This window comes from Triturus cristatus, chromosome 11 (assembly GCF_964204655.1).
Source record: "Triturus cristatus chromosome 11, aTriCri1.1, whole genome shotgun sequence".
NCBI lineage: Eukaryota > Metazoa > Chordata > Amphibia > Caudata > Salamandridae > Triturus > Triturus cristatus.
The window spans coordinates 643314575-643329635 of NC_140594.1; the positions used below are offsets into that span (position 1 = coordinate 643314575).

At 40.3% G+C, this 15061-nt stretch overlaps 1 pseudogene across 1 annotated transcript; it reads left to right on the top strand.

The window, feature by feature from the left end:
* The first annotated feature begins 8639 nt into the window (after nucleotides 1–8639).
* On the top strand, nucleotides 8640–9739 carry LOC146785224 (dnaJ homolog subfamily C member 8 pseudogene; annotated as a pseudogene). Its single transcript, XR_014970593.1, has one exon. The product of XR_014970593.1 is annotated as a dnaJ homolog subfamily C member 8 pseudogene (transcript).
* The last annotated feature ends 5322 nt before the right edge of the window (nucleotides 9740–15061 follow it).

Sequence of the window (15061 nt, forward strand, 5' to 3'; positions counted from 1 at the left end):
GACATAGGAATACCAGTGACATAAACGCTTCAATACTATTAAAAAAATGCGACAATTTTATACAATTGAAAAAAATATGCACCATATCAGCTTCCGGATCCCCACATCGAAAACATTTCCCGTCATATTTATCTCCCCAGGTTGCCATACGTTTAGGAGTATAATATAGCCTGAAGACCGTCTTGTAGACTTGAGCTTTTAAATTAGCAGCCAAACAAATCTCTTTTGCAAGAGATAGAGATTCCGAAATATCAATTTGGGGGTCTCCCAGTTGATTTATCCAGTACTGATTATATTTTTGGATATCATCATGTCTAAATTCCATCAAGATCGAATAGAGTGGGCCAATCCTTTTTTGAAGGCGGATCCCCTCTATTAAATTATTAGGGAGAGCCTCAATCTGATTTTTCAAACAAAAATCTCGAACTTGAAGATATTTAAAAAACGACGACTGTGGCAGTTGATATTTGTCTACCAATTCTGCATATGTCACCAGCATTGCTTTATTGTCATATAAATCACCAATTTTGGAAACCCCTTTTCTAAACCATAACTTTGCATTGTTATCCCCAAAAATGGAAGGAAGTACTTTATCAGCCTCAAAAGGGTTATAATATGAAATTTTACCCAATTTAATCAGTTTCTTAATGTTTCTCCATACTTTAAATGCTGAGGCCAATACCTTAAATCGGGTATGCTTGTAGTAATTACCTTCAAGTTCCTTTAGTAAACAGCCTTTTGCCTGTTCTCCCAATAATAGAAAAAAAATAGAAGGGGCATCCGCTTCATTTTTCGGAGGCTCACCTGTCAGTATATAACTCATTTTTTGTAAAAAACATACATAATAATAACTTAAAATCAGGCAGGCCACGACCTCCTCTTTCTTCAGGTAACGTCAACCATTTCATAGCTCTTCGAACTTTACCCGGAGCCCAGAAACATTTCCCACAAATATCTTGTAATTGCTGTATATATTTGGATGAGAATTCCAATGGAATACTTCGAAATAGATATCAAATCTTAGCAAGAACAATCATCTTAATGATATTCCCTCTTCCTATTATTGATAATTGGAGTCTGCTCCATCTATCTAGTGAATGCTTAATTTGATAAATAATCTCCTTCCAGTTACTGTCAACAATCTCTTGCATTTGAGTTTTGATTTTAATACTTAAATAAGTTACCTCCTCTATTACCCGAAAATCATTAAATTGTATGCTCTTTGTGCACAAGACTTGGGTTTTTGCAGAATTTAATTTATACCCAGACATATCTCCAAAGTCTCTAGCTAGTAATTCAATCTCCCCTATTGCCTCCCTAGGATCAATTGTCACTATGGCTATGTCATCCGCATATGCAAATACTGAATATGAGATACCTGTAACAAGAAAAGGTTTAATATGAGGAGAATTCTGTAAACTAAAAGGATGAATATATAATGCAAAAAGTAAAGGGGAGCAAGGACACCCTTGTCGTGTGCCTCTGGTTATTTTAATCTTTTCAGATTTTAGACCCATAGCAACAATTCTAGCGTTTGGTGCTTTATATAAAACCTGAATTGCCATTAAAAAAGCTTTCCCGAATCCCATCCTTCTCATCACCTCCCATAAATAAACCCACTCTACACGGTCGAAAGCTTTTTCTGCATCAAGCAGTATCAATGCTAAGTCCCTCTTTTCCGCTTCTGCAATATCAAATAAAGTAATAACTCTATTAATATGAGTGACCGTACCTCTTTTTGGTATAAAACCATGCTGACTTGTTGTTACTAATGACGATATAACCTTAGATAAGCGATTCGCAATCATTTTAGAGTATATCTTACTATCGCAATTAAGCAAGGAAATTGGCCGGTAAGAACCGGGTAACTCCGGAGGCTTCCCTTTTTTACTAAATACAACGATAGAGGAGGCATCATTCCATGTATTTGGAGCGGTTCCAATTTGTGCCATCCTAAACGTTTCTAACATCACATTCTTCAATGGCTCAAAGAAACATTTGTAAACTTCCCCAGGAATAAAGTCAGGACCTGCAGCTTTACCATTCGATATACTTCTGACAGCGCTCTCTAATTCTTCCGTAGTAAAAGGACTATCCAGAGCGTCTGCCTCAATATCAGTTAATTGGTTTAGTATGCCGACTTCCGGTATCTGAACTGAAGTAGAATTTAACTGCTGAGTGTAAAGTTCCGAGTAAAATTGCTGAAATATTTCTAATATTGCCGTCGGCGTTTCCCGAACCACCCCAGATTGAAACTGTAATTTCGGGATCAACCGAGAAGTCGCCTTCATTTTCAGTCTTAACGCCAGAGACCGGCCAATAGATTCTCCATATTCGTAAATATGTCTTCTATTTACTAGATATTTCCGAGCAATCTCTTCAGCCCACACCCCTGTTATAGTCGCCTTACAATGTGCAATTTTTGCTTCCATTACGGATATCTGCATTAAATTATCCTTTTTCGTTATTGCTTTAGCAAGTTCTACTTCCGCGACCCTTAATTGATCATAAAGCTCCCCCATTTGAGACCGTAATTTATTTTGATGATATAATCCAAATTTTATAGCTTCTCCTCGGAAGCAGGCCTTAAATTTGTCCCATACTATTACAATATTGGCAGTGCCTAAATTAATATTAAAAAACTCTGTCATCCACTCCGTCATGTAGATTCTATATTGTTCATCAAGACAGAGCTTCCTGTCAAATGAAAAACTTCTTAGACTGCTTATCTCCTTTAAAAATGAACATTCGATTTAGATAGGAGAATGATCCGATGTAACTCTGGGGGAAGTCTGTATCCTTGTTTGGCTGTGAATGGTTAAAGACGTAAAAAATAGTCTAACCGGACAAGTTTCTTGTGTGGTGCAGAATAATAAGTATATCCTGGAAGAGTAGGGTAGTTTTTACTCCAAATATCAACCAGACCATGATCAGTAACTAAATTGTATAGGGCCTTAAAAACTCGTGGTTTGCGTCCCTTATAATGTTCTAAACCTGCCATTAGCTCCATGGTGTTCAAATTAATATTAAAGTCTCCACATAAAATTAACGGAACTCTCCAATCAGCAAGCTCTATATTTAATGATTCCAGGACTTCGGCCTCATCTATGTTGGATCCATATATTGAGCAGATTGTAAAAGCCCCGCCTCGTACTATGATCTCTGATATAGCCCATCTACCCCATTTATCAGCTAATTTACGGCCCGCTATACAGTATCCAGGTCTAGAAAGAATCATAACACCTCTTGTATTGTTAGTTTGTTGAGAAGCAACAATCAGCGTGTAGCCCAGGTCTGTTACAAGTGTCCTTTTGTCCCAAGACAGATGAGTTTCCTGTAAACATAAAATGTCTGGTTGGATATAAAGAATTTCCGCATCTATTCTCCGCCTTTTATTACTACAATTAAGCCCAGATACGTTGAATGAACAAATTTTAATGCTGCGTGACATAGAAAATTATTCTCAAAGTCCTCAGATCAATATTAACACTGCCTAGTCGGTAATTCAACCAAATTAAATTCCTAATATGAGTAAACCAAACAGAAATATCTTTTTCATTACTATCACTTAGAACCACCATGGAATTTTTTCCTTTACTCCCACACCCGCCCCTAACCCTCCACCTTACCCAGCATCTCTTACCCCTCCCCGTCCCCTTGTCCCCTCCCCCACCCCCCGCAAACCCCATCACCCCTCCCTTAACCAAGGCTTTAGGACTCAGGTCCTATGGATGGAGATGAGCATCGACTCCCCTCGGTCAACCCCCACAGCTCTATCTCAAAAAAAAAAAAAATGGAACCCTCCCTGCCGTGCAAAACCTGAAATTGTCTTAATCATTAACCTGTACTCCTAAACAAAGGATGAGAAAAAAAAGATTAATGATACTATGATGCAAAAAAGCAGATAATACACATCAATAATCCTATCCCTAAGCTCAGCAGTTGCTGACTAATGTACAGATGTTTTATATGGAACTTTAAGAATCCTTCAAGAGTTGTAAATATTCCTTAGCTGACATGACATTAGTAAAAAATCTCCATTTTTCTTTATATATCACTTTAAGTTTTGCGGGATTCATAATATATGCCTGAGCGCCCTTTTTTTTAAATTGATCCACCAGCTGTCGCAACTGCCATCGAATGTCCATTGTATATTTAGAATAATCAGGTGTAGTAAAAAAAGTAAATCCTTCAGCCATGGATCGACTATTTGGTCGTGTTTGCAAATAAATATCTTCTCTGGCTCGAAAGCTATTGAAGGCTACAAGAATTGGTCTAGGTCTAATTAAATTCTGGGCAGAGCGAGGTTGAGTGTTAAACGGGAATCTATGAGCCCTTTCAATTTCCCGTTCCCAATCCCATTTACTCAAACTTGGAAACGCTTTCTGAAAAAGGTCCACTACAAATTTCCGTGGGTCTTGCCCTTCATTGCCTTCAGGAATTTGCATTATTCTTAAGTTGTTACGTCGAGTGCGATTTTCCATATCGGCCAGTCTCCAAAGCACATCCTCTTTATTACTACTTAAAGTCTCAGTGGCCATTTTTTGTTTGATCAATTCATCCTCAATATTGGAAATTCTGGTTTCAGCTTCCGTAAATCGTTCTCCAAAGTCCGACTGTGCTTTCACTAACCTTCTGATCGATCATTGTAATTTTCGACAGGAATTTTGAATTTTTTGACTTTCTAATGCCGTCTTATCCATGTGACTCAAGATAGTCTGATATATTGTAGCAAGAGTAATATCCCCCACTTGATCATCTTGAGCACCGATAACTCCCTCTACCATAGATGTATCACCTCGACCTCTTACAGTGGCCGGGGTATCCTCCTCGTCAAGCTCGGCGCTGACATTCACTTCATCTTCATCTGAATCGCACTCGCCCTCAATGGACATTTGTTTCGAATATTGTGCAGCCAGCTCTTCACATGACGAGGCAGAGTTCTTTGACACCGAGTAAAAATCCCCAGACTCGAACTCCGAAGATATAGCCATCACAGATTTTTCTGGGATCAGCTTTTCACTCAATATTTCTGCCTCAGAAGATGTAAACCGACTGCCTTCCTTTTCCTTTAATTCAATATATGTTTGAGTTTTTAACATATTGTCATCTCTTGCCCCCTTCTCATTCAGTAAATTAACTGCAGCCAAAGTATCAGCCCGCGGAGTTATTAAAACGCTATCTGATTGAAGCTCATTGGGCGTCATACCTTTACGTTTTTGCTCTGCAGTAGAGAACAGAGTCGCTATAGTCTGTTTAGCTTTCCCGGAGGAGGCCCCGACTTTAGGATTTGCAATATTATCCTTCTCACCTTCATTAGTAGAGACTGAATCTGAGTCGATGATGTGCCCCGTCTTTACTTCTTGGCCACAAATTTTCCGTATGTGCTTCGGGGCCATCGCTGCTCTCTTCAACCGGTCAGAGTCAGTACTGGCAGGGTGCTCACTGCGCAGCCGAGTCGCAGCACCTGTGAAAGTTACCACCCACCAGGCTCTCCGTAGTTTCAACAGCGCAGCCACTACCTCCAACCTCCAACATCAGTGTCGGCGTTGGCGTCGATATCAGCGTTTCAGATGTGGCTGGATTTCCTTGTAGCAACTTCGTATAATTTCTACGATGAATGAATAAGGGAGCTAATCTTCTCCAATGTCGATTCCAAAACGACACGCGTCCGTGCTCAAAATCAGATAGCACACAGCAGCATATCCTAGAGCTGTGGTATAGAGGAGGATCAGCTCATACAGCCGACACGACCGTTCGTGCAGGCGCCATCTTGCCTCTCGTCCGATACTGCTACTACGAGTCCTTCAATGTGAAAAACAAACTAACTACTTTCTAGTGGTTATGGACATGTCGTTATATACTAGTATCAACCATGTGGATGGTACAGCTGCTACCAAATATTTTTTAGAGAATAGAGACATTAACATGAAAGATCACAACTGTATGCTTTTGGAAATGATTGAACTGTGCTTGTTAAATATTTTTTTTGTATTTCATCAGGATATATACCAGCAGTTGAGGGGTGTGGCTATGGGGGCATGCTTCTCCCCCAGCTATGCATGTTTGCATGTTGGCTGGTGGGAGAGGTGTGTCCTCATGACCACACACAGAGACTGGTACAAGTACATCATACATTATTGGCGTTACATCTATGATGTTTGTCTAATTTTGAATGGTACTAAGGAGGCAGCAATGGAGTTTGTTGAAACTATCAACTCTAACGAACTTAATTTGAAATTTACTGTGAAAATTGACAATGAAAGTGTAGAGTTTCTTGATGTTTTAGTGTATATTAGTGAAGAAAAGATACACACTAAGCTTCACCGCAAATCCACTGCGGGAAACTCTATCTTACACGCTGATAGTTTACATCCACGCCACCTGATCAAAAGCATACCCTATGGTGAATTTGTGCGTATTCGGCGAATCTGCAGTCTGGATACAATCTCTAATGATTGTCAGCAGGAAGCACTCTGTTGTTTTTTGGAACGAGGATACAAGAGATCTCACTTGATCCAAGCACTGACAAAAGCAAATAATCTATCTAGAGAATCACTCCTGTTGCCTAAACATAGTAGCACTACAAACAAGTCTTGCTCCACAAGAAGAAAAACACACCATTAGACTGATTATCACCTTCAGTCAACAAGAACAAAAACTGCGCAGGATTATTTATTCAGAATGGCCTATAATACTCACTGACATCACTCTGGGTTCCATCCTGCCCACTCTGTCGTCTATCACATTTAGAAGGGAACCCTCCATGAGGGATTCCTTTGTGAAGCCTATGCCGGAAGTAATACAAAAAAGCACTTGGCTTAAAAAAATGTTTTTTTATAAATGTAATTCATGTCGTGCCTGCACTTTTGCTAAAAATGCAACCCACTATAAGACAGCTTTTAGTGAGAAGGAAATAGAAATTAAGGAATATTTTACCAGTTGAACAGAATTTGCCATTTACAAACTTAGTTGCACCTGTGGCTTAGAGTGTGGGAATCGACAGAAATTGCTGTTAGCATGAGCTGAAGCCATTTTGGTTGTGCCAGCCATTTTAGTTAGCCATGTGCTGCTTGTCTTTTTACTGTTGCCTTCCTTTCTATTCTGCTTGAGTCATCAGTTACAGTTAACTCCTTCAGCACTGAGCCAGAGCAATGTATGATCAGAAAGGCTTGTAGCTGCTAGAATACACCTGTTTTAGAAAGAATTGTCAGGCTATTCCAACTAAAGTAAGGGTTTTTGTTACTCCTCCTACTCTATTGACTAAGTAGTTTTTAGTTGTTCATACATGTGAATAGCTATTCTTGTGTATACTTGTACCGCCTCTTTTTGAGTCTTCATGCTTACTTAGCTACAAACTGGCCATAAAAGGCCCATGGTTTCTGTACTCCAGGTACTACCTCATACATTGCCTGAGGGCTCTGTGTAGATGTAGTCCCACTCATGAGTGATAATAAACTATTTCTTTGATATTACACCTTCCGTGCCAACCTCTATTTTATTAATCTAAGGACTTAAACATAATGAAGGGCGAACCAATTGCACAGGTGGGCCCCTTAAAAGGCTCACTCCCACTAATTGGCGCCAAACTTGCGGGGCTCATCGGATACATGGCTATCCAAGGGAGTTGTCTTGACGGAAGACAGGAATCTACTGAGGAGGTACCCTGCACGAGGAGACCCTTTGTCTTTTCAGACCAATGTATTTTCCGGTTTTCCCGATCTGACCCTCCAGGTGTTGGCCGGTCCCGACTGAGATCTCCCTTGTTGTAAATTTTTTACAGTGACCATTAGGTCAACCCAGAGCTTGGCAGGTGGAGGTTGGAGACTTTGGTTTGGTAAGGTCCCTTAAGCGACACTTTTGTTTTGGATTTGCTTGGCCAAGATTCTGGTTTGATTTTGTTTATATGTTGCAATATACAAAGGCAGGTAATGAGGAGATGTTTTGTCTCTAATTCTTATATATTTGGGATAAGTACTATATTTGGGATAAGTACTACTTTAGTTATAATATTATATTTACTATAATATTTTCGTAGAAAGTGTTGCTGTTTTGGAGATACCAATATGGATTTAGAAAATAGTCAGCTGGCTCCCCTAGAGGGGACACTTAATAGGTTTATGTATATTAAAAACGGTATTTCTTCCATAATGTATAGTACACTGTGGAACGAATTTATGAGAAAAAGGCCTTATGATAATGGTAACATGGAACAGTCTTTGGGCTGTTTGCTTGTCTTGGTGCAGTCTCTTGACTGCTTTTCAGAGCTCTTTTGTTTGTAAATATGATTTACAAATGGTTTGGTTTGAGTACAGCCTGTGGGCTGCCTCTTGTTTTTGTCCAGGTGTTGATTTGTGGGTCGATTGTGTGATTGAATGTCTACGAGCTTTGTGGACTGACACTGGTGGTAATGCTTGTTTGAGTGAGTAGCAACTGTACTCTTTGTGTAAGGATGGCTTGTCTTTGCAAACTGGGTTGTCTGGCCCCTCCTTGAAAATGTCTGGAATGAGCTCAATTTGGTTTGTTGTCGTCATTGTGTTCTGCAGACGCCATTGGAAGAATAAACACTTTAAAATTCAAAGAATGAATTATATAAAAAACATCTGCACGCTACTATTAAAAGTAAAGCAGTAGGTGGACGCAGTATCTGCGGCGAAGATGGCGGCTCTCGGAGCTGGAGGCTCTTCTGGCGCCTCGGAGGATGCGTTCCTAACTTATTATAATGAGGTTAAGCAGATAGAAAGGCGAGATTCAGTATTAACACCCAAACAACAGATTGAAAGGTTGATCCGACCTGGTTCTTCGTACTTCAACTTGAACCCATATGAGGTCCTCCAACTGGATCCAGAGGCTACTGATGAAGACATAAAGAAGAGGTTCAGACAGTTATCCATATTGGTGCATCCAGACAAAAATCAAGACGATCCTGGGAGAGCGCAAAAGGCTTTTGAAGCTGTGGACAAAGCGTATAAGATGTTACTGGACCCTGAGCAAAAGAAACGAGCTTTGGATGTCATACAAGCTGGTCAGGAATATATTGATCACATTGTGAAAGAAAAAAGGAAGGCACTGAAAAAGGAAGGCAAACCTACAGTTGTGCCGGAAGATGATCCAGACGTTTTCAAACAAGCAGTGTACAAACAAACAATGAAGTTATTTGCAGAGTTGGAAATCAAGCGGAAAGAGCGAGAAGCGAAGGAAATGCACGAAAGGAAGAGACAACGGGAAGAAGAAATTGAGACTGCAGAAAAAGCAAAACGTGATAGAGAGTGGCAGAAAATTTTTGAGGAAAGTCGAGATGGGCGTGTGGACAGCTGGCGGACCTTTCAACATACAAAAGGGAAAAAAGAGAAGAAAAACAGAACCTTTTTGAAACCACCCAAAGTAAAAATGGAGCAGCGCGAATGAGTGGAGTGCGATTCTCTGCAGTCTTGAATTGTTATTATATATTGCTTTTACAGACTTGATCTCAGAACATAGTGATGTCTGCCCTTTAGTGAGATGTTCTTCCATCCCATTAAGTATTGGATATCTTTTTTGTACCTTTGGAATCTGGCCAGAGGTGTGACGACCAAGAGAATGAAAATGGTGGTTATTCAAATAGGAGAAATGCGCTATTTTTTTGTTTTGGACATCTCTGTAATTTAATGTTTTGTACTTCACTGAAATCATTTCCCCCAACATATTGTATAGTTTGTGAAACCACCTTTTTAAAGTGTTTTAAAGAAAGAAAAAAAACAAAAAACCCACAAAATCCAACAAGAAAAAAAAAGTAAAGCAGTAAAAAAGTATAAGATGTGTAGACGTTCAATTATTATGTTGCCACAATGGTAAAAACATTATTAGAATTCAATAGGAAAAAAAATAGGCCTCACAGAAAGAAAAAAAACGAATGTGTGTTTTACACAACTAGGACTCAATACAAAATGTTACAGCATTATCCTTAGAAACATTATAATAAATATTAAAAGGTATTCACATTCTTTGTAATTGGTTGCTGCTAAAATAAAAGCGTCCTTATTTTACCACACTGCCGATAGAGTTTGACTGGCTTGGAATGCCTGGGTTTTAAATAGACTGAACTGTGCTCAATTCCCAGCACCAGAAAGAGAGCTTTTAGCAGCTGTTCAAAGCTGTCTGTCCAAAGGAAGCTGTCTGTCAGAACTGACGGAGGTAATGAATGGTTTATCAACTTTTTGGGGTTTCTGTGAGGACATTAGAATACAGCAAGGCCTTTTTCTCCTGAAAAATTATAGAAGCGAACGGCTGCTGGTCGTAAAACACAGCTGAGTAAATAACACATGGCTATGCCCGGGCACAAGCTACAGATCAAGCTGTGGGGACTAGGTTTTAAGTTAGTACAACATGGTATGAAGGCACGTGCATTAAAGACTACTAATTTTGAAAGTTAGAAATACAGCTTCATTATTGTGGATAAAAGAGAAAGGATAAAAGTAAGGATTTTCTTTCTTGTTGCTTTTCTAAAAAGCACATATGTGGATTTGATGGTAAATAATTACTGCCCTCTAAAAAGTGACACACACTTTTTATGTTTCAGTAAAGCTTCTCTGCTTAGTGTTATTAATAAATGCATTTAAAGGCAAAAGGAAAGGAATAAAGCTTGCTTTTCATATGTGGAAACAACAAAAGGGTTAGTGATCATTATTCAAGAAAAATGACTACATGAAAAATATTGTTAAAAGTCATTGTATTAAAATCGTTTTTGCACTATTATGATCTTTATAATGTCTAATACCACTATTGTGAAAATTCAATAATATTTCGCACTGTAGAAAATTATCCAGTGCAAAGTGTGCATTAAAATTTCAATGTCTAAATGGTTAAATATACTGTGCATCAAAATTAAAAAGGTGAATATTAGTTTCTCTAGCAATGACAATATTACTGAATCTTAGGGACAAACTTAAAATATGATCCCTAATATGGCCTATTGGCTGCAGTCTCAAATGCACTTACAAGTTATGCAAAGAGTAGCTGTACAAATACGTGAATTACATTGCAAGCCTTTATGCAAGCTTTTATGCACAAGAGTTCTGGGTGCATTATGGCATTATGAATACTCTAGTTCTTTAGGTGCTAGAACGCACAGTGCACAAGAAATAAATAAATAATAAAGAATACAAGTTACATCCTACCTTCAAATTATCAGCACACAGGCACGGAGCAGGAATGCCCTTCAGCCATGCTTCTCGAGAGTTACTTTGAATTGTAAAGGCTACGTGGGAATGACTTTGCTCAGACAAGGGACAGCAGGTTTAAGGGTCAGTGGTTGAATTTGGGTCAGAGGTTGAGCTCTTTATTCAGCAAACTAGCAGGACTAAAGGCAAGGCTTGCTCTGGCACTTCGACCTCGGAAAAGATTCCGAAGGAGGGGATGACAGCGCAGAGAGAGAAAGAGAAGCTTTGCTTATTATTTTTGGCAAAAGACCAGGCAGGGTCTGCGAAGTCATAAGAGAGAAGGAGAGGCAGTAGCGTCTGTTGGCCCTGTGCAGAGAATAGCTCTGTCATATATGCAGAAATAATGGTTTTAGTTTAAAGATTACTGTGCAAGGGCTAAAATAAGGAAGCAATGAAATTCAGTTTGCATTCATGCGCCCTCATGTTAAACAGTACAATTACTACAGGAATTGGTAGTTGGTTATTAATGTTTTCTAGTTAGCTCAATGTGCTTGTACACCAAAATTTACAAAGTGGTACAGTCCAATAGTATTGGATGTAGCCTCCTTCATATGGATTCCCCTAGCTATTTACCTCCTACAAGTCTGTTTGTGCCCAGCTGCCAAAAAGGGGGGTGAATATTGTCGACAGGAGGTCACCTGTTTAGGTGACCTACTGTCGAAGGGGGGTAGGAGACTAGCTCCTGGGCAAATTAAGCTTGTTGTTGTGTTCTCTCTCTTTCTCTCTCTCTCTTTTTTCTCTCTCTCTCTTGAGCCTGTCTAAACTGTCTAGGAGCAGCCATGAGACAATTGGTTGGGCTCGCTTTAGTCATTCATTTCACTAGATGCTGTGAATATATTCTTGAATCAATAGAGACAAAGCACCTCACTAGTGTATGTCTAATTGGCAATTAAGTAATACTGTTTTTCTCTGAATATAACGTCACATAGTCCAGATTGTGAAAAGCAGAATGCACAAGCTTCACAATGTTAGAAAAGACACCTTTGTGATCCTCAGCAAACATTTTGAAGGAAAATATTACTTTATAGGAGTTTGTTTGCCACAACAAGTTCTGCTGGAGAAATTCATGTACCCACTATGTTGAGTTTTTGTTAGTTATTTATGTAGTAAGGATCCCTGTTAAATTAGCAGCTTTTAGATTTTCCCGCTACACCTATAATATGAGAGCATGGTCCTAAAGCGCACAACATGGTTGTTCTTACGTAAGGAAAATAATTCTAGAAGTGTCCACAGTCCTGTACAGTAGTGAAAAAAAATCACAAGTAGAAGAAGTGTTGTGAACTATATGATTTATGGAACACAAGCTTGCTAACACAAGAAACACCAAAGAATAGTTGCTTTGAAATTCCTTCCTTGGCTGCTTGGGATTGAGAAAAACAAATCAAATCGTGTAACATTTTACTCTTGTCAGTTCACCAAAAATTCCTTTTATACTCGCTAATAGGTCCAGGGTGTTTTTTTTAACTCTCAGATAGATAAAGTGGTTCATGGTTGTCCTGCTAATGTATGAGACGCCCCGAGACTAAAGAAGTTTTCTGAAATAAGAGTATCCTCTCTGTTGATAGATTATTTGCATGCCTTGTCTAAAGATCTTTTGTTCTGCTCCCAATAGATATCTGCTGCCCTACAACCATTGCCAGAGGGGCCCGGACATCAGATCCAGCCTATGAAGTCAGCGCCAGTCCAGCTTGGAGCCGAGGTAAAGGGAACCAGCACAGGCGTTGCTGGCAACTAGGACCACAGTGAAGGTAGAACGTCGGAAGCACTGGGTCCATGAAAACGACGTGAAGTGTGTACCCCTACCACTGTCTTGGGCGAAAGACAGGGTCACAAATCAGGACGGAGAATTCCTTGCGTTGATCCAGTTTTTGGATGCCCAGCTGAGAGAGTCACAGACCGACAAGGACGGCAAAGAGGCTTTGCTTGAGGTGACCCCCTCTGAAACAAGGTTTGCTTCAGATACTCTAGCATGAGGCCTCTGAGTCCTGGTCCCCAAGTGAATGCAAATCTGCACCTCTGTTTGTTGATCAAGAGGTGCCTGGGCATACTAGGTACAATCTGTGGCCCCGACGAAAGAACAGTGCACCAGCGGAGCATCACAGGAGCTAGGGAAGGACTTGAGTTCAGGGTACAGGTGCTGTGTCTCTGGTGCCTGTTAGATTAAAGTGAAGAAAACTGGTGCACTGCATGAGACACAGGACAGGTTCGTTGAGGGTTTTTGTCCTGGAAGGTGATTGCCCTTTCCAGAAAGAAGAAACTTTTCCCTTAAGCCTGGGCCGTGATTGTTTTTCCTGAGTTGTAAGTTGTGCAGCACCACCGTGGGAAAATGAACACTTGATGAGCGATAAAAGCCTGCCTGTGAGGCTCAGACGGACACAGGGAGAAGACTCCTCTCTGGCTGGTTATACAGCGGCTTTAATTCCCCAAGTACTTTTTTTGTTAGCAATGTACCCCTTTGCTGCTCCTCGTCCTTATTCCCATGGCGCCGTTTGGTCCTCCTGGTCCTCCGAAGCAAACATTGTTTTTGTGATAATCTGTGTATTCTCTTTATAATATTCGGATTTGAAATACAGTTTTTTCTGCAAGAGAAACGTTTTGTACATACTTTGATAAATACTACTCTGCCCTCCTCCTGAACATATCATTGGTACCCTAGCCCTCATAAAGAACAACACTGGAAGGTTTATTAAAAATGATTTTATTTAGACATATTATCAAACATGTGCTGTTGGCTATTTCCAATCGGCCTAAAACAACCACTGAAATTCATCCCGATACAGGAACTTGGGGGCATATGTATGAAAGGGAAAATTAGTCGCAAACGCTGCGAATCGCTAAAAACAGCGTTTGCGACTGATTTTTCGCTATTCCACATGTATGACACACTTCCACATAGAAAATTAAGAAATCGCTAACTTTGCGAATAATTTGGCTGCGAAACAGCAAAACTGCGAAATATATTGCGAATACCTAATTTGAGATTTCTTAGCCTAGCGAAACTCGCAAACAAGAAATCGCAAACTAAGAAATCGCTATCGCATGTATGAAAAAGTCGCAAATTGCGATTTCACAGAATTCGCAATTTAAGAAATCGCTATTAACACCAATTGCTTGCAGGTGGTAAACTGGTGCAAGGTACATAAACCATCCCACAATGCAACAGTCCCACCCACAATGGCAGCAATGTACGTGATAGCCAGGAGGCTGCGTATTCGGGCCCTTGCTCAGAGGAGATTGAGACAGGAACGTATATTCAGGCTGTGCATCACCCTGTTCCAGAACACTGAAGAGGACATCTATGACAAGTACAGACTGCACCCACAGACCATAATGGCCCTCATTGAGGAGCTGAAACCCTACTTGGAGCACCCTACACGCAGGACACAAACAATTCCCACACATGTGCAGGTCCTGTGCTCCCTGCACCTCCTGGCGTCAGGGAGTTTTCAACGGGTCATAGCGGAGGTTGGTGGGGTGTCACAGAGTGCACTTTCGCGCTTCTTCCATGCCTTCCTAGATGCATTGCTACAGAGGCTCCCACATCACATCTACTTCCCCACCACCCAACAGGCATTACAGCAAACAATACTGGACTTCTACCAGATTGCAGGTTTCCCCCACGTCATTGGCTGCATTGACGGGACCCATGTGGCCATCACACCCCCAGCAGAAACTGAATATGTCTACAGGAATCGGAAATGCTACCATTCCCTCAACATACAGATTGTGTGCAACGCTAAGTATCTCATCACAGACATCGTAGCCAAATACCCCGGCAGTACACATGACTCTATCATCTTCCGACACAGTGGAATACACAGACGTCTGAGTGCTGGAGACTTTGGGGAGGGGTACCTGCTTGG